The sequence below is a fragment of the Nomia melanderi genome, chromosome 4 (assembly GCF_051020985.1).
Source record: "Nomia melanderi isolate GNS246 chromosome 4, iyNomMela1, whole genome shotgun sequence".
NCBI lineage: Eukaryota > Metazoa > Arthropoda > Insecta > Hymenoptera > Halictidae > Nomia > Nomia melanderi.
The window spans coordinates 19,511,614-19,533,792 of NC_135002.1; positions in this window are offsets into that span (position 1 = coordinate 19,511,614).

A 22,179-nucleotide genomic window follows, 5' to 3' on the forward strand; every position below is an offset into this window, starting at 1 on the left:
ACTTATATATAAATTCTGATAAACCATTGAAAGGTTTTAAACCCTGTTAAGGAGTATAATGAACTCTGTTCATTTATTAAAAGATAAAAGAATTGATATATGTGAAAGTATTATTATAAGTACCATTTACGAAGAGTAAATATAAATTGAAAAATATATGTATAGGCTAATTGAATTGTGTTGAAATATTTATTTTAATATATAAATTAAATGGATTTGAGCGTAGATATGCAGCTTAGAAGAATTCTTTAAGATTATCTTTTTAATTTTCATGTAGTATTTATATTCTAATTCTATTACGTCTTGTAATAGATTGTATCGTACATCCAAACATGTCTGATTATAAGTTATGGTTATAATTAGCTAAAGAATAATATTTACCGAAAGGAAACTGCTATACCTGAAAACTCACTGAATCGAATAATTAGAGTTTATGCTGCTAATAAATTAGAAACACTTCTAAGAGCATCGGGTTATGTAAATGCTTGTTTCGGATAATTTATTATTACTGATAGACATCGTTTTAAACGCATATTAACGTAAACTCTAAGTTTTATATACCTACCACCTTCGTGTTGTCTTAACATTTTATTAACCCTTTGTACTCGAAAGATTTTCATCATTTTTTTATCAAGAAATCACGCATGAACTGAGAAACGAAGATATTTTATTTCAGTCTTTCAGATATTGACGTTTCTTGCAGAACTTAATGTTAAATATCGAACTGTACGATTTTTCTATATCAAATTAAATGGTGACTGAAAGTCATCTGTCGAGTGTGAAGGGTTAAATTGTCTGAATTTAAAATAATTAGTTTGAAATCATAAGTGACAATGAGATACGATTGATAAAATAGATAATAATGACGAAATAAAACTGTACTACCTTCAGGTATATTAATTCTTTATCGTCTGATTAAATCTAGTAACTATAGTTACTATTGATAATAAGTAAACCGCGGATTTTTGTGCATTCATTTGAAAGTGCAAAATTGCACAGAATGCACAGGATACTAAGAAACATGAACTATTTAAAGCGTAGTGCTTTCTACAGTATTTCTTGGGGATAACAATGTTTTACTGTAATTTTATTTTTCTAATTCTATTCACTAATTATATTTGAAAAAGTTTTAATTTGCATAAAGAAACGCAGTTTAGTAATAAGTTTCAAAATAGGTATATGCAAATCATATATTTATTCATAAAGATTACGTACACATAAGCGAACGATATTTTGCTTCAATTAATATAATTATGAATAATATTGAGGTATCAGGGTAAATACGCATTTAATGAGATACTTTATCTAATCGATTTTCAATCGGGATCACGACATTGTAGCAACGTAATATTCGATGAAATATTTGATTACCAAGAAACGAAAGTTATGAACCGCAACTTGGCTGTCAGCAAAAGCGAGAATGCAATTAGGAGTGAAGGTGGAAGCAATTGGCGTAAATGTAACAGAACACGTTCCAAAGCACATCCATAAGTGTAGCTCGAGTTTTACATCAAAGCAGCTGTCGAGATTGGAATCCATGGGATCAGTATCTAATATCATCAGATCAAATAGAAGGTATCAAATGATATACCAACATTGCACTTATGGGAATGCATGCTCGCTAATTGGCAGAACACCCCATTTCGCATGTGAACTATTGTATTCTGTAATTCTGTTCTCTAATTTCCACTTTCACGACTGTACAATGTTTAATAAAAGAACGAAACATTTTAAATGTAGTTTATGGTGAAATTCGTGCATTAATTTTTGTCGCGACGGCCCTGTTTGTAGATTAAGAATTTTCGAGTGTACCGTCGCAATCGTGTAGCATAATTACCCTTATTACAGCGCATCAGCATCATTATGTCTTGATTTCGATGTTTCGCAACTTCTTAACCAGCTCCTGCCACTTTATATTTGTTATCTCTTCAAACTAATTACAATCATATTTAAACAAAGTAATATTTTTCACTGTCAGAATGATTCGTTGTAATTATTGAATTTCCATATATCTTTATCTCATTGACTGAATACTAGAAACTGAAAACTTGAATTAAAAAGAAAAGGACAAAGGAGAAGCAAAACGAAACAACGAACGAATAAAAAGATTGTTATCTTAATTAGTTATACTTCGATGCCTTTTTTTATTTTTAAGCATGCTTGCCAAACGCTCTAAATTAATTCGAGCAATTGTTACAAAGCAACAAATTGCAAGCTTCCGTTAGGAAAATGAATAGAAAACTGATGTATCGAAGGATTTTCATAATTGTCCACATCCGTGCTCCTAAATGTCGCATACAGGCCATTCAAATTTCTTTTCATTCGTTCGAATAAAATGCACGCGAATCAAGTTTCACGAGAAATGAAAAATAACTAACGAAATAACGAAAGGGAGGATGTGACTTTCTCGAAATAATGCGCACTGAACTGTAATCAGATTTTCGCTCGAAATATAGAAATAATATTCTTCCAGTAGTAAAACATTGTACTGGCACGCAGTAAATGTTCGATGCATTGAAAAAAACTCATTCTGAATCCACGTTTATTAAAGTCTTATTTATTCACTTTTATGACGAGCACATATCTTCGTCGTCCGTACGTGTATCGTTCCGTCGCTTCATCCGCTCATGTTCCGTGTAATCTAGAGCTGCGTCGAAATTTCGCAAGAGTCTCACCTAATTATCCAATAAGAGCCGCGAATGAAATCGCGCGTAATAAGTTCGATACGCGGGCACGATAAATTGCACGCCGGGGCCCGATTCAGGGGCTTAAACGTCCCCTGTAATTTGTAATGAAATCTCGAAATTTTCGAAAACACGCGGTCCCGTACGTGTCACTCGTTAATTTCACCGCGGGCACGGCTGCGTCGCTTTCGCGGCCGAATATAAACCACCGAGATTGAAATTCCGCCCATACAGAATCGAATGCAGAACTTTCGAGCAAATTGCGATCATTAGTCTCCCAAACTTCTCCGATTGTAATGAAATTATTGCTGAGAGCCGCAACGCGGCGCACACCTGCAAATTCGCAGGAGGTGCTGGAAAAAGAAAGGGAAAGAGTCTGAGCGAAAGAGAGAAGGCAACCGGAGCCTCTTCATTCAGTTGCGAAAGAAAGGAAATTAATGCGAATCGCTATCGTCAACGACGTGTAAATTTCAATTTCGATGATAATGAACCCTGAGTTATGTGAACTATTCGGTGTACACAGTTCGATCTCTCAATCGTTTCATATTTTGCAAGACAAAAACAGCGTGTTCTTATATTAGCGTGTTTATAATTGCATCGAATATTAATGGTTATTAATCAGGCGTTCCTCTTTGTTATATTTCGTGCAGTGATTTTGCGTTCTTCAGAAACTCGATTATTTATATGCAGTTCGCTCGAGTCGTTGTTCCTCCTCAATCTCTGTCTTCCGTGTAAGTGTTTGCTATTCAATATGTTGTAATATGAAATTATGTACCATATGTATGACCTGTTTTGTATCCTGTCAGCATTGTTCTCTTTTGATTATCTTGATTTACTTGGAAAATGATATTATGATATATGGCTTAATCTGAGCTGGATATTCTCATGGCTTTCTAAGGCCCGGTTCGCTTTCTTTGACAATTTTTACGTCGCGTTGTGTAACGCGGCTGCACATAATTAATATGATTTCGATTTTATGGGTTGATTATTTCTTTCCGACAATCCTCTTGGCCAATTTATCTTGAAATAACGGTGTTTATAGTAAGATGATATAAAATTTGTTTCATTCGAATTTAATTATAGTTTGTGTACCACTTTCGTAAAATCATTTGCTGTACTTCGACTGTGATTAAACCGGTAGTTAATAAACAAAAAAATATTTCTATTAATTCGCTGACTGAATAATAGGCAATTATGCAATTTTTACGCGCTAATTGTTGAGATTATTGAAACGAAAGAATTTGAAGAATTTTCTGCAGATTTTCATTGTAGAATATTTTATTCTACCAAAATAAAATATAAGTACCCACTGTTTTCTTTATTTTTATTATAGGCATCAAAGACCACTTAAAAAAGAACAAAAACTACAAGGAATTTTACGTACGCAGCCGGAAATTTCTTAATACTAATCAATTATTCTCTCGAATGATAAATTATTTTAGTTTTCAGATGACGAATTTTGTAACAGATTTTATTATGCAGCAAGAACTTTGAAGCTTAATAGTTTTCCTAATCGGCACGTATTGTTTACATTCGTGGATTGCAGACTAGAAAGCCGCCAGGTTTTCTTGCTACGTAATTTTTTAACGTAAAAAACTACCTTTAGGTAACGAACGAATCGAAAACAGAGATTCAAACTTTTCATCACGCAATTTTCGTATCACGTAAACCGCAGGTCATCAGTTGCGCTAAAAAAAGCTGTGCACACGTTCATATACAGGCGTAGAAATCTTGTTAGCGCCAATTACTGTCAGTTCGATTATAGGGAAGGAGGAAATTCCTGCATAGCCACGTGCTTCCTCGCGTAGAAAGTTCAGAATTCTTTTTGTCCTGCCATAGCATCACAGCTATTTATTTATCTGAATAATTCACACGCCATTAAATACTAATTGCGATTATTGAAATTCCTCGAAAATTACATATTCATTATGTCTATATAACTCACAATTAGTATTATTCAACAAATATCCGTTCGCAAAGAAATTGTAATTATAACAATTTAATATAAAATTCTATGTCATTGTACCTGTAGAAATATTCATGTAATTAAACGATGTGTATTCAAATGAGTTCAAATTAGAGTTAGCAAAATGAGTACTATATTATCTAGAGAGAAATTCTTCAATTAGAACACTTTGGCCTTATTATCATTTCAAATATAGGAGATTAATGCAAACAACAAAGTTAAAAATATAACAAAATTCACTAGTAATTGTATTTTATTTTTATCAGATATGCGAAATGATTAAAAATGGAAATTAATTTTCATAAATGAAACAGTGTTTCATAAAAATAAATAATGACTCACCAAAGAGCCTTAACTCCCGGCAACCCGTCTTTCACGAAGTACATGAGGTTGCCAACTGAATCGTTTCAATTGCTTTACAAATCTTCAATATTGAGAAACTCCAACTGCAATTGTAGTTATTGTATTTAATCTAATTTCTTTTGTTTTGTACAATCATACAAATATCATATAATGTTCTTTCCAAACGGTTTGAAATATATTTAACATGTTCCGTGCCACCATAAATTTCAATTACATTTTATTTCTAAAGCCTATTGATTATTTTAATAAAATATTAAATGATATTTAAGTTTTTAATGACTTTTATATATTTCGATAGTATATATGTCTCTTAAAAATATTTTCTTAAACCAATTAGCATGTACCATGTGTGATACACGCGGCATTGGACGGTTAATACCGTTTAGTGTATGTTGTTCAACGTATGCAGAACATGAATACTATTTAGGTATTTTTAATGAGACGTAAGCAGTTGAAATTACGTATAGGGTGTTTCAGAAATAAAATTGTTCAATAAGAATCATCATTTTCACATAAAGCATATTTAAAGCATGTTTATTCTTAACATATGCAACAAATATATGCATAAGAAAAGAATGTAATATATGTTTCGGTAATTGGCATAATTTTTCTAAATACCTTTCTTTAAGTTATCTTTATGCTTGAATTTTTCCTTGTCAATTTTCTTTTACCTTCCTCCTTTTCCTGTCAGTCTCACGCTTCCCATGTTACTTTATTCTCGTTTTTATATTCACTTTCTTACATTCTTATTCTACCTGACAGAAGGGGCAAAACTGCGCTCGTTAGCCCATACACCTGTGTTCACCTGGTCGAGTACGAATTTTTCATACGGGGAACCTTCGTGGGCCCGAGCATGCTAAAAAAGGACGAAAGGAAAATGTCATGTGCCTTGAGTCACCGAAAACATTTTGATTACTAATTTCTTTCAAATTTATACCTAATACTACAATTGTGTACGAAATTGTACAAACAATGTATCTATAATGCTAACACTATGCAACATCGTCAATAAACTAACAAAATTACAAAAACAGCAGCAGTTTCTCCGCAGATTTCTTTATATACTCTAAATATTTCTAGATGAATTTTTAAATAATCATGATTTCGAATTTTTATAAGAAATTCAGAAAAATCCTGTTAATTCTGAGAAATGATTCGTAGCAATTTTTCGTTTCCTTTTCAACTTTGAAAAATTCGAGGTCTACCATAGTTTGGTTATAAAATATATCGTGGAGAAGATAACGAATAATATTTCTGACAAGAACGTTGTCCGATTTGTTGCTCTGTCTCAATTAAAATTGAAAAAGAAGAGTTTGTATCATACAGTAATTCGTTATCTTACAAAATAATCAGACAAACAGGTGAAAGCATATAATCGCATTGCATAACGGTGTCAAGCATCGTAAAGTCTCGAAAAAAATGATCCTATGACAACAAAGATTTTTAGCAAAATATTATTCTCTTTGATGGCAAATGTATCTTCCTCTGAAATATGTTCTCGAATTGTTAACATCAACGCGGACACTTTGTTGCATATTGGAATACATCGTCGTTGAACCTTTCATTCCATTCGCGGTTCACGTTCTCATCCAACGTTTCCTGTTAAATAAATTACACGATCGTTCCGTGTTGGTGATATCAACAAGTGTATATCCCGGTACGATAAAAATATTTAAATTAGCTCAGACAACGTTACTAAATCTGGTTTTCGTATCGTAAGGTCCAGGGCCACGTATTTAGCGGTCAGGTATCCCTCGTGATCCGCGATGCTTCCCACTGCGAAATACGGCTGTTCTTGCTATTCAAAGTGTGGCCCTTTATTCTATCGAATGAGAGATTTGGCATACGAGACGTTTCAGGATAAAATCACAAACAGCCGAATCGCAGCGCGCCTTTGGTCGGAACCGAGGCTGTTTGCCGGAACACGAAATGAAACGCGCGCACCTGCCCGTTCTGCGGCCTCTCCTCTCTTCTTCCCTTCTATCCACAGTAACGTATCATTCGTGGAACCTAAAAGTAAGCAATAATAGTTATTAACAGGCCTGAACACACGATTTTATCGATCGCCAAACATTGCGACCAGTATGATAATAATTCAAACGCTTCTTCAAGGACCGTCGGATCGATCAAATTGACGATTGCCTCATTCGCTAATCGATATTTCGCTTAGAAACGTATCTTCTGTGATTGTTCAGTATCAACAATGTTGTCGCTACCGTTCTAGCAACGATCGAACATGAAAGATACTTCTAACTATATACTTTTAAATCCTTTCACTGAATTCACAAGCTGCCAGTTACTTCAAACATTACGTAACACAGAATTTTTCCTTTATTACAAACAAAATCTTATTGGAAACCGGTACCTGAGATTGATTAATCAAAACCGTCTGTTGAAGTATCTAATCACAATTGCAAGGCAACTAAGGAATTTAAACTTCGTTAATTAATTCAGGCTCAAGTACTTTTTAATGTAACTTCCTAATAATTGATTCACTACTAAATAATAGCCGCCGGTATATTCGAAGCTATCTAGTTCCATTTGTAAGGCAAGAAATCTGCCAACGAATGCTCAAAACATTTCAAGATACTTCAATTTTAGTTAGCCAGATTTTCTTAGTTCTTCTTTGTATGTTTTGAACTTCACCGACAAAATAGCCCGCAAGACCAGCAGACTACGCCACTGCATTGTTCGTCCTTCGTCTCTCGCGACCTCTTCCCTCTTTTTTCCTCCTAAACAGACGGGTATAAAATGTAACCGAAAGAATCTGCCGCCTTGCTACATACAGTATCGTGGCCCCTTCGCCCCGAACAAGAGCGTTGGCAAACGTAAGACAACTTGCTGAGGGGAAGTTAAGTGAACTTCTCCCTCCCCATCCCTTTCTTTCCTCCCCTTTCATTCGATTGGGACCAGCTCCCATTGCCCTTCCCCCACCAGGCGGCCGGCGATGCGCGTGCCAGAAACCAAAAACACGTGCCATCCTGCCGGGGCCCCAGACGCCCAATTAAAAGAGCGCTCGCTACAGGTTTAACGATAGATTTACGGACATTGATCGTATACCCATATTTATCGAAGCTCGTCATTGCCAGGTACATTGAAATGCGTCTTTTTTTGGCTCTATAACAGTAGCAACTTTCACGTTACATTCGATTTTGGCGGCTAAAATAATGCCCATGCCATTTCTGCTGAGGCTCACATGTATTATTAGCATTCTATTAGTTTTGTATTCTCTATTTCGTTAAACGAATCATGGACATTTATTCGGTGAATATTGTTTACTGACATTGTATTTGATTCGCGAATGAGTAATTGTTTCATTATTAATAACAGCGTTTGCTTATTAAAAGTTGTGTTTCGTGTAATGGAGGTGTTGTTTATTATTAATACTAAGTTATGGATTTTACACTTATGTATCTGTATTCTTGGAAGCAGTTAATATTTGCAACGATTTGGTATCTGTATGCAACTTATTTATAATGGTTCTATTGAGTTACAAGAAAATCAGTATAGTGTCACGTACAAAACTCGTCGAATTAATGATTGCACTGGAAAATGACTATTACTGAAATTGAAAGTAACGTTTCATGTACACGAGCCTAATGAAACGAAGTTGTCGACAACGACGTATATTTTCATAGAACTGTCTCTGTGTCCCTGTAATTTCGGCTTAAATGTACCTTATTCAGTTTTGATACTTGTATTATTTACTATAATTCATTGAAAGCGATTGAAAAGATCACCGCCGAGATATGAAGTGAAAACTGTTATTAAAGAATGTTTAGATTATTGTATTGACAAGAAAATCAATTTAATGATCATGTTGATTACCAATGGAACATTTCATTTCTTCGAGATTATTCGATTTCTCTCCGTACGGTGGACAATTTTACGTTTGCTCCATCAATATTATCTAATATCATTCTTGATTTCCCGAGAGACCTCTTTCGAAGTGAAATTATGACGTGGTGAGATCTGCGGAGCATAGAAAATGCAGAGGCGCACAAGAATGCAGGCCAATAGAGACGTTTCAGTAAGGAGTAATGATACAGGCTGGCAGGACACGCGTCCATGAAGCTTCCGCGGTGCCGTTTATATCCAACCGGTCTCCGACAACCGGCGAGCAGCGTTTTTCTTGCTTTATTTCGTTGAAATGAGATCAAACGGTTAGTCATCGACAAAATTCGTTTCTGCCATAACAAAATTCTGCATCGTTTGGCTCCTGTAACAAGACTTTTTCATTCTGTCAACGATAGTTCAACAACTTTGGCCAATTTCATTGGGTGAAGCATATCGAAAAATACATTTCTAAGAAGTAAATACTTCTACTAAGTACTTCTTATCTTCAGTAAGAAGTCATCGTTGACCAGTTAACACGTTGACTGTACTGTGGTCATCAATGACCAGAGCTTCACAATTACTGGAAAATAATTATAATTTGTGAGATAACTGACATCGAACGAAAATGTTCATTAGCCTAAATAGTTAGGTAATGGTGTAACATTAGCATTGTGATAACAAGTAATTAATCATCCTTCCTTTTTCTTTCTGCTACAAGGGAATAAATGATATATAAAAATCTGAATCGTGGCAGCCAACGAGTTAATTGCGTCTGACGAGTATACACGTCGTCTTAAAACTCGAAATGATACTAATATTTGTTCACGTTGAATTGGTTATTGTTTCAAATACACGTGTAGTTCTTCTTCATTTTGTTTTAGTTTTTCATTCAACTATATTACAGATACATTTACGTTGCTTTTGATGAGTATATACTTCTGTGTTAGACTTTATTGTGCGCTCAATGAGAGACTTTTCAAACTAAATTCCGCGGTTAACAGGTTAAGCTTTGTGTTCGGTGAAGATTATTTTATATCATTATATGTAGACGAACTTCTTTCATTCGATGAAACTGTATGGAAATTAATATTACAGTAAGAACGTACTTATATCGATATGCTGCCTTTGACGCTTTACGGTCCGAAGTTTCCTCGGTTTTTCATTGCGGAATTCACACGAACATTATTTAATTAAACTGCAGTTTCATGTGCAATTTACTAATCTATTTACAACATTCGAGAAGAACTAAAATTGTAGTTGCGTACCAGCGTGTAAGTAAATCTGTACAAAAACGCATAACGGAGATGAAGGCAAAAGAAAGGTTAATGAGCAAAGGTACCACTAGAATATTATGCAAGATCCAAATATAGACAAACAACTTTCATGCAAACCGCACTTTCATGACAACGGAACAACTTCTGTTCTCAGAAGTGGTAGGAATCGTTATGTTAATAAGTGGTAACGTAACAGTTATAAATACGCAATAAAATAAATTGTAACATACAGGTGCAAAAAGGTTCAATTAATACGGGCAAACAATACAAAACGTTAACTGTTAATTAATCGTCAGCGAAGAATGCATACACTGGAACAGGAATCGAGAATTTGCTGTCCAGTGTTTGTAACAATTATAAGGGCATGCATCAGTTTCTTATCTCTATAGTATCTTTAAGATAGTGACAATGGTCTTTAATTTTTCTTTTAATTAACTTCTTTGCTTCATTACTACACAGAGCACTCGACATTTACTCTTTGATATTGTTAGCATTATTGATAATACTATTAGTTTAATAAAAAAAAATTAATAATAAAACTATTATTCTATTTTTATTATCAATATCATTATTATTAATATCAGCTGTTATTATTGAAAAAGATGCTTCTTATTTTACAATATTACCTATAATTACATTCTTTACAATGCTACTGGAGTATATTCCTTCCGTTTGGTCGCAGTGATGGCCTGCCATAAGAATGAAGGTTTCAACGCCCGCAGAGGGGTGCGCGTGCAAGAATTCCATCTTTAAGTTAATATCGAAATTTCCAAGAGTGGTATGTCGCTTCTAATAAACCCCAATCATTTCTCTTTTGTGTGGAAACCGAGACGTTCGCCGCGCGGAGATACCTGCCGCCTTAAAAGTGATGTACGACACCACCTGTCCTTTTAACCTGTTCGTGTGCATCAGGACCTCTTTTCTTTTCAAAACGGGCCAATGAATTTTATGGCTAGTCTAATGAAGTCGTTTTAAGATCGTCACCCGCGGCCACGATGATCGTATCGTAACTTAATTGGGCGAATTGTATATCATTGAGTCGAATCTGTAGGGACAATGATCTTACTGTTTCTCGTGTCTGTGAACATGCCTTAATTATGTTAACACATTATACCAGCAAATTATCGGGCATTGACTATTTGTTTCAAGCATCAAAAGAATGTTACTTTACAGATTAATTATTGTAAATTGGAAGGAACCATAAATTTATGGGTTTTGTACAGTAATATGTGTTTCTACGAATAGTTCCAAATTCACAAGTTTGGAGCAATTACGTGTAACTGCGATTGAAGAGGATAATAGAGCAAATGTTTCTAATCTGATACGATCCTAATTAAAGACGAAAAATAAATGGAGGATAACAATAGTGTGAAATAAGTAGAAAGGCTGACACAAGAAAACAATAGTAGGACAGATTTTAGTACTCGTTGTCAATTGTATATACAACTAACGAGTCCGTTAATAAATTTGCTAAACCTACTGAATCTCAGAGGCATCTTTGAAACCCGCCACGAACAGTGCAACAACCTTCCGGGTAATGGTTTTATTCGCCGCGAAATAAAACAGAAACGTAATTGAACATTATGAAGCTTTTTATTTTATTGCGTCCTTCAGTTTCGGATTTAGTATAAATACATAAAAGTCGCGACGCGGTAACAAGCGAGATTCTCCGGGCGACTGTTCTGTTTCACAAACGGCTCGAACAACGGAGAAATCGTGTCCCGATGACACGATAAAACTAACGATCGTGAGTATCCAGTAAAGACGGGGAATAAAAGAAATTCATTAACGAACAATTAAAGTCCGTGTTACGCAAAGGAAAAATTAATTGACCGGATCGTTTGGTAGATTGCCGATAAATGGAAGAACGAATTGCCGACGGTATGAAAAGCATTAATTGCTGAAACGACAGCAGAGATATCGAGAAAGAAAGTACGAGGAAGCGGACCGGTGGATAAGTAATAACTTGTGTCGTGTGAAAGAGAAACTGATTGAGGGAAGAGTAAGTGAGGAAGAGTGGGAACAAGATGAAGGGTGGAGAACGCGAGCGAACACGGACGAGCGTGCGCGCCAGCGTAAACGCGGCGAGAAGAAGATGGCGCACCGTGAGACTGCACGATGGAAAGAGGAGGCCGCACTTGCCTTAATTATTTCTACATGACTCGCCTGAAATCTCACGTGGGTCTCTAATGAATGCTAACTTCGGGCTCCGACGGAATTTCGGCCTGTCCGTCGATTCCCAGGATCCGTTTCATTCGAAATTCGTCGTTAAGGTTAAGCGAACCGACTGAATAATATTCTTCATCGACTCGCCGTTGCGGCCCATCGCGGTCCGTAGTAAACCCAACATTTTATACCGAGAACCGAAGATGCTCGTAATTTGATTGTCGATATTTATGCAAAGTTAGAATTTTATTCATACGATTTACAGACATGGAAAGTAAATGGTTTATTCCTTACGCCGAACGTTTCATTATGCTGAGGATAAAATGAAAATCTTTTTTCCTTTTATTTGTCGGGTTTTATTAAGATTTTACTTTTAACGCGATTTCCATACTCGTACGCGTACACCACAATATATATGCATATGGTACGATGTATTGTCGGAATTTCTTTCGAAAATGTCTACAAGCACTTTATTCGTATGTTTCTCGGTGATTGAACAGTTGCAGATTATGTATATCCGATCGTAACGATGCACTTTATTATATTAACAGAAAAGTCATTTTTATTCAGCGTGTAACAAATGATACGTTTCTTTCGTTTTATGAGGACTACAAAATGCTTTTCGTACGTGAATTCTATAAGAAAACGATATGAAGAAATAATCAAGCGTAAAATTTTATGCGCATACTTTTGAAATGTTTAAACGTAAACATGCCAATAATCGTTTTGTTACATGAAAAGTGTAAAATAAAATTTCCCTTGAGAATATGGAAATATCCAGCTTGTTAAGATAATAAAGGTTTATGTTAACTTCTTCATAACACTACGAATATTGTATATTATTATAGAAACATTGAATACATTATAACTATTATTATTTAATCTTTCTCAATATAACACAAATTATTATGGGTAAAAGATTATTATATTTCGAAAAACATGATTCAGAAATTTGTCTTTTAATGTTTATGCGTGTGTGTACAGCAAACTGTTATTCGGTATAAAGTGTAATGTTATTTCAAGTACAAATTAGATGCTATATAAACGATCTGCCAACGCCTAGCAATTTCACTGAAAGCGCGCAGCGAAATGATTGAAATGATTATGAATGATATCGCGTTGGTACTTGATGTTGCTCGTTTTTGTGAAACTTGATATAGCTAATTCGCTGGCACACCCAAAACATGCCCCAACTGCGAGACATGTACACGTTCGTGCTCTACTTTGCAACGCGATCATTAACATATCCAGCTACCGTTCGTGGAAGGCGCGCAATTACGGAAATTGAAGGGGAAATTGAAGAGAAAGGTGGAAGTTTACCAGTTTCTACGGTCTGAAGGAGGCGAGGTTAATGGTGACTGACGGAAATCGTAATATCGCCAAACATCGACATTGAAATGAGATGCAAATAGATTTTCCACTTACCCCATGATAGTATTTTCGACGTTTTATTTGACAACTGACGTTTCCTTCAAGTGACTGTCTCAAAGTAGTAAACACATTTTGAGACAGGTTCCAATATTGAAATAATATAGGTATCTGAACATTTATAAGCTATCTGCAAAAGTTTACAAGTTTATTTCTTATTAAAATCTCTAGAGAAATTGTGCACGACTCACAGCTTTAGTATAAAATTATTGGATGTATATACAATATTTAAATGTACACATTTAATTTAAATAAATAAAAATTAATATAATTTTACAAACTATTTCATTAAAATTTGAAATGAGGTAAATTTATGTTACGTTTCGTATCAGGTGATACTTGTTTGAAAATGATCACTACCTTATAATGACTATGGTAAAAGTTCGAATATTATGTTTACCTACAGAGAAAATGTTTACGTATTGATATTATTCAAATATATCTCTAAACCCTGGTTCATAAATCGTTTCAAACGTTCACAAGTAAACTCTAAAACATGTATTCATAATAGACAAACTTTCATGATTTTCAAGTTTATTCATCCCACGACTATAAATATTTCTCAAAAATAAATTGTACGGATTTTTCGTTCAATATTTTTGTATCCTTTAAGTTTAACAAATATTTTTATTATTTATCTTATCGTTGCATATGTTGTCAATCGTTTCGAAAGGATGCAGGTTTCTATAATAACACCACACAATTGAACGAAGCAAAAAGAAAGGAAGAACGCTTGGAAACGAGACGAGAAAAAGAAAAATGAGCTGAAAACCTGTCAGGTTGACGATACCTTGGGCAAAGCACATTTCATTATGTAAAATAAATAAAGGCACGTGCACTGTGCATTCTTACGCCCTCTCTCGTGCCCCTTACCTTCTCGATCCTGATCCCGATCGCTGGCACGCGATTTCAACGACCAGCAATTACCGATCTTGCGCTCTGTAGGAACAGAAATTTCCCCCCTTTCGTCTTCCCCTCCAACTCATCCGTTTCGTGCTCGTATGATTTCACTCTCTACGGTGAAAACCGTTGAATTCAATAACGAAACAAACAAAACTAATGCATTACTACGGAACGAGTCAATTTGACTCATATTGAATTTTATAAACATTATTTGGTAAATGTTTGGGTTGATTTTGATTGATTCAATCACGTGATTATGGTTCGTAATAATACATTTTTAAACATTCGATTTTCTAGAACAATAGAATAAATTGTACAATAATAATTTTTTTACTAGAAATATTCATTTATTATTAATTGAATTCTTCGCATATCGATGAATTATACAAAGTTTAATATTAAATATTAAATATCAAACTTTATAATTCTACTGCATCAAATAAAATGATGAGAGTTGCCTCTTGAGTGCACAGGGTTAATCATCAGTTGGTCGCTGATTTGATGGCAACGTGATATTTTACTCACGTTGTGCAAGAATGTCATGAAAATGTAAAAATTGATAATGTTAATATTAGAAGTACCAACTGAGTGAAAATATATGGTTTGTGTAACTATGATCACTAAAATCGTAAAGGAGACTTTGTGAGACATTATTAAATAAGTTTACTTATGTGTGTGTATATCGAGAAAATGCATAATTAACTAATAATTACATAATTTATTTGAAATAGTATCTAAGGTGGAATCTTAATAAACACGGGCTTGTGAATGTTACGAAACATTAAAAACCAGTCACTTTTAGTAGTGGATACTTATTTGTAGCTGTAATAATGCTTTTACATTAATCGGTTGCGCTTAAACGTATTAGAAACAGTATGAATTACCATTTCTTAAATGAAGCCGTAAAGATGCGGTTTCAACTGAACTTCATTAATTAAGACTGGGAAGGAAATAATCTAACTCAGCATTATGTTGATTGCAATTACTAGTCTAGGATTCAATCATGGCAACAGAAATTATACCTTAGTGAAAGGAAGAAATGTGAATCTTAACGTTCACGTTAATTAAATCTTCGAGGAAGAAGGATTGTTTTCACCAATTGATGAATGTTAATGATTGACAACTAAATTGTTTGTTGCATTACTAAATCATTAGTTATTAGACCTCTATACGTTACTGGATATTTAGCGTATAGAATAAAATAGATGCGTGTCCTACGTATGATGCATTTGAAATTATAGTTAATTAGAATAATAATTATAGTTAATTAAGTATGGTTAATCAAAGTAGATAATTATAATTTACAAATCGCAGCTTTTTGTATAAAATAGAATTCATAAAAAGAATCGTCTTCTTTTATCTTCTCATTTAAAATTACATGTGTCCTTCAGTCATTGATGACTAGATGCGTATCGACTTATACGTACGACTTTTATCATTACTAAGCTTAGCTGATATTTCATATCGACAATGTCTAATGTTTAGGATCGTATTTAATAACACTGCCTGTCGCCGTAAACAAAGTTGTCCTCCAAATATATCAGTCCCATTGAATGAGCATGCTCACTTACTTTCTTAGTTTACTTTTTAGTTCAAAAGTTCAAATAGGAAATAAATAAAAAGTGTCGTTGTAACTGGACTAAAGTTATTTTTTATTACGATATTACTTGTCACTAATCGTACTAATTATTATATATTACACAGAATAATTCGATAGAAATATTTTTCAATTTCTGTATTATATATTTTATACCTAGAATATAAGGCCATTTAACAAAAACCAAGATCAATCTATTATAATGAATTCCTTACGTTCGCAGTTTTTATGTCTGGAATTAGAAACCGAAAAAATAAAAAACAGAAAGCGAATACTAGAGATTTTCATAGAAGGATAAGGCTCGGGATGTGCATACTTTCATAGTTTAGAAAGGTTTGCATTAAGATTCAGTTTCTTCATAGGGTAGCACAATACTGAAATACTCTATATTAACTTTGTACGGTTTCCCTGCCCTTATATAAAAGCGTATACCGTGTGGTTTAATGTATGGTTTCACTGTGTCAAGATAACGTGGCGCAATGTGCTGTGCTCAAGTGACCAGAACGTTTAAATAATTAACAATCCGTGAACGCGATCCTTTTACTCTTCATTTATTTCCGTATATTAAGTAGGAACACGGACACATAATGAAGACGATTCAGTCGTTTTCCGGGTTTCTTTTCCTTTGGTTCAATGATATTTTACTGATAATTTAACTTTACTGTTACCATTTTATATAATCTATCTATACAAGAATAACTTCTTAAAGTTTTTGTCAATTTTCGTAATACTTACCTACTTAAATCATTGAAATTTAGTATTAAAATAAGATGGATGTTAAGAGTGACTTAATTGCAGGTTCCTTTCCATTTGTAGATTATTAGTAACTTTGTTAAGAATTTTTCGGAATTTCTCTTTTTCTGACGATTGTTCTAAGTCACGAGTAATGACTTACAAAACTCATTAAAAGTATCAGGTGTGAAGGGAGTTGGAAAGTACAAGAATAACCTTGTGCCTACTCTGCAAGAAAATATATACAATTATTTCGATGTTATTGATTGATAATTCTTAATTTTTATTTCACTTGTTTAGTACAGTCATCCGCTGAACACTTTGCTAAACATATCCGGACACCCTGTGTATTTAATAAATGTCAGCTTATAAAGGTATAACTTTCTTCAGCCTAATGTAATAGTTATCAAATTTGCATATGTCGTTACGTTTCTTAGTAATATTGAAACAATATTCGCATAGGATGACGTTTCTCCTATGCTAGCATTTAAAGGTTATGCTTGTGGACGATTAATACACTTACAACATATAAACCAAACGTGTACTTATGTATTCCTTTCGGTTTCTTTATGGTGTGCACACGAACATTCGCATTCTCCTTCGGCGCGCGTCTCATAAAATCGACCCTTTTCAGTGAATTTTAGGCCCGGCGCCGTCCACCGTTGCATAGATATACACTGTTGGCGAAAAGTATCGAACCACTTAAATATTTCTACTGATTCGTGAAACAAGGGTATTTCACTCTACAACTACCGAGTATTTAATACGATTCATATGTAATCCCTATAAAAACTCTAACAACAAACTATTTTCGATTTAATCACTACAAAAATGGTTGATGAAAATCAATATTTTTCCAAACATTTATAGTACACTAACCCAAAACTTATACTTCAATTTATTGCCACAAATTCATAACTGAAAATCATGGTAAGAGATTAATGAACATTCATGCTAAAAGTAGGTTTTTATTTCAATGATAAATTCGTAATTCACATGTAAACTGTCTTTTACAAAATCAGGACTACGAAAGTGTTAACAGCAGAACTGCCGAGTGTTTCATACGATTCATACGTAGCCACGATGAAAATTGCGACAATAGATTCCTTTCGATTTTTTCACACATTTATTCTAGTATTCAAGTAAAACTATTTAGTTTCAAAATCATTTCGAATATTCAATGTTTCGAAGATATCAATAATTGCGAAACAAAAATACTGAAACCAGTTATCTGAGTCAAAATGACCCATTTTTTTATGTTTCCTTTTGCGATTACTGAAAAGGTACAAATACCTTCTTGAGGAATTACTGACGAAGCTAACTAAGCAATACCTAAGCTGAAATTTAAACCAATTCATACCTTAATGAATTCACGTTTGTAGTTTTTGTACAGAAATGCTTAAAAGTCAGTTTTCGGGCTCGGTAGTTCTAGTATTAAACGACTTTGCACACTCTCGCGCATTCGTTACTTTTAAAAGAGTAATAAGAATCACCCAGAAGAATATCAATTATTTAAGGTGTGAAAATATAATCTTTGTAAAAAATTATAAGGACGGACAATTCTTCGTTACAGTAACCTTTTGCAAATAATTCATGTGAATCTGATTTTACTGTACACTATATGATTACATTAATAATATTAATAACATTGCTGGTTTTCGAAATAATGTTGCTCAATCAGCGAAAGCTTTTTCGTAGCGGTACTTTTCTGTTCAAGTGTAATGCGTTGAAGAAGGGGCTCCCCGAGAAACGCAGTCGCACAATTACTATAATTTTTTTTCTCGCTGACAGACGTTCATCGACAATTCAGAACCTGTTTGTTATTGTATTTATTTCCTTAACCCCCTTATTTGATCATTATGTGCATTCACAACAGAGAAATTTATACTTCGGAAAGAGAAACTTACATTTCGTTAAATGTGCGTTTAACTTCCAACTAGACAATGCCGGGTAATTTTTGACCCGTATATTTCTTATCTGTATAGAATAAAGGAAAATTATATTTTAAGTATTTATACCATGTAAATAAGTAAGTAAAAATAATCTCTATATCTATAAATATATATTTATTGTATATTTACTGCATATATATCTTTTAGAAGTATATTCATGAAATATTTACATACTTCAATACGTCCGTAGCCATTCTATATTATAAGTATTATCAAATAAAATGAAATACAACAAACATTTATCAAGCATTGTTTTATTTTGCTATAAACTAATTCAAATTTTCATTATTTATATGTAAAATGAATTGAAAATTCCTATACTCAATGATAGTACAATACAATATCAGTATAAGTAGAAAATACAATATGTTTATGTTTCTATCGAATCAGGTCACGTCAAATAATTAACCCCTTATCTTATAATAACGTGTGAGACTCATAATGAACATTTTAAATAGAATTTAACCAGGATAAATATTACTCAACCTTTTTAAATTCAAATTAAGTGTTATTTTTCTGTTATTAATTATTATATTATAGAGAAAACATAGAGATAGAATATGCATACAATTTTTCTCCTTTTTCAATAAATTATTACCGACAAAGTTGTTGTATCGGTCACAGTTGAAAAATAAATCATAGGACAACAGGTTAATGCTCTTTTAAGAGTGGTACAAATAGAAAAATCAGCACCTTTATAAGTCGAATGATACAAACGCGTAAGGGGCACAGTCTAATGGTGGTCGACACGCGTTGATGATCACCGTTCCGAAAATCCAATGCGTTTCAAAAGAAAAAGAATAAAACTGGGATTCATGGCCCCAAAACGAAGAAGAAGAAGTAGAAGAAGCTTTCGCGGACAAGTAAGACGATGTAAGCGGTTCGCTCGTTCCCAGGCTCGGACCGCGTTGCATCCGATCGTATCTTCCTGAGGATTTATTGTTTGGTAAATCATTTAGTCGCTGCCATCCTGCCGTGAGGGAAGTCGAGCTGACAGTGCTCGTGCTTCTTCTTCTTTTTTTCCTTCTCTTTTTTTCCTCCACCTCTGCCGTTTGAGCTCCTCTTTAAACTTTTTTGCATTCGAATTTACCGCGAGAAACCCAACGACACGAGACATGGCTGATAACGTCGCCGTGATCAAATTTCAAACGAGTCGCGAGCTTGTGATGGAAAAATTGTACTCCTCAATTATAATATTTCCTTCAATCCAATGGATGTTCTATAGAAAATATTCAAAAAATGAAACTGAACAATTCATTGAGTACCTGAATATAATGTCGTAGATTATAATTTCTAATAACAATATTTATAGGATTCATTTCATTTTGCTAGCGAACGTATTAATGCGACTGTTTTGCGAAAAATGTTTATTCTTCGAATGCCTTTAGAATTCATACAGTTGTATAATAAATATGTTTACTAATTTATATTTTAATCATTGGCTACTGAAGTACAACGTATCGTGGAATCAAGTTAGAAAGGCTCACTCTCCATTTAAATTGAGAGTAAATACTAAATCAGATAATTGATTCATTAAAATAAAACGTTATCCTATAGTGATTATCAAATTATCAATTGTTATTATGTTAATGATGTTACTATATCTAGTGATAGTGGATTGGATAAGCTGATAATTTATTTGATGTTACGGACTAATGTCTAACAAGATTAACTGATTTCTATGATTACAGAAAAATTCAAAGATTCGGAAGTTTTTTGTTTATGTTCATTGAGTAGTCTTCCTAGCACGTGACTACATGTGTCTCGCACCTTTTCACAACATGATCTTTACGAAATTTGAACATATGCTAGAATAAATGCTTCATATAAATATTTCACTACTTTATATAAGAGACAAGAGTAAATTAATCCCACATACACTATACTTAACTAAAATTCAGCTGTCCGCTTGAGAATTTTTGAAAATACAAATAAAATTCACCACGGATTCATTCCACACGGATCGAAGCAAGAAACTATTTTGCTATTATCAATGTATTATCTTTAAATGAAATTTCCTCTGAAAGTAGATAGAATATTTTGTTACATTTTTTCCAAATTATCGATAGTAAAATACTACAAGAGCTCAGTAATGAAAGTAAATAGTAGGGTAAGGGGTTAATATACCACACTAAATACTAAATCTTTCAAATTTCTCTAATAAATTCCCATTTCTCAAATAATAGAAAACCATTGCGAGCCTACACTGAACGCAGCGAGGTCCAAAGGAATGCGAGCGAAAGAGTGAATTTTTTGATCGCGTGAACCAGAGGAATCCTTCGGTGTAACAAAGATGCAGATCCGAGTTTGAAGGGAGCTCAGGACAGAGGTAAAGCAACGATTTCGATACACGGAGGAATGGAATGGTGGAGAGAAACCGAATTTCGAAGATGCGCAGGTGGGGGGAAAGAAGCACACGCCAGGCACGCGTCTTCACGAGGAGGAATGCTCGCTCGGTCGCGCTCTTGAACACGAGTAGTAGGCTCGTGGAATGATTTCGAGACACGAGGCAGCGAGCGTGGCCCGCGTTGGAGCGCGCAGGACGAGGCGAGGCAACCTGATGCAGGAGAAGAGAAAGAAAAGAAGCCAGAGGAGAGGCGAAAAATGCAGAACCTAACCGTGCAGGGTACAGGTGCATCGGGCGACGGCTTTCAAGAATTCGTGCTCGATCCACCCTCGAGGAATTTTTTTTTTCCTCTGTCCTGTTCGCCGGTCCTTTGCTCGCCTTACAACACCGCGAGAACCTCGATCCAAGACAACGGTTATCTATTGCTGACCGCGTTCGACTCTTTGCACGCTCGTGCGTCTGCCCTCTCATTCGTTCGGGAATAAAATTGCGTCTCGTCTCCTCCCGGCTCGGATTCGGCGGCGTGAGAAGAAAACGAAGGAATTTTTTATTACGTCTGTATAAAAACATCGGTCCTCGGGGGCTGAACGTTATAATTAGAGGAATGTTGTTTCCTTTTATCCTTCGATTGCTGCTCGGTGATTAATGAACCTGCCCTTTTTTTTGTTGGGCGAAGCGAAATGCCAATGAATTCTTCTGATTTTTTTCTATGTTGACTAAATTGTTAATGCAATTACGAGGGTGTGTTGCGGGGGTTAGTTATGTGAATTTGTTAACCCTTTGCACTCGAGAGGTGACTCTCATTCACCAATTAATTCGATATGACAAAGTTAAAAGGTCTTATGTAGAATATTAGGCTTTATGGAATGAATCGGTATGTGAAATATTGAAATAAAACAGCTTGGTTCCTTAACGTGTGTTTTCTCATTA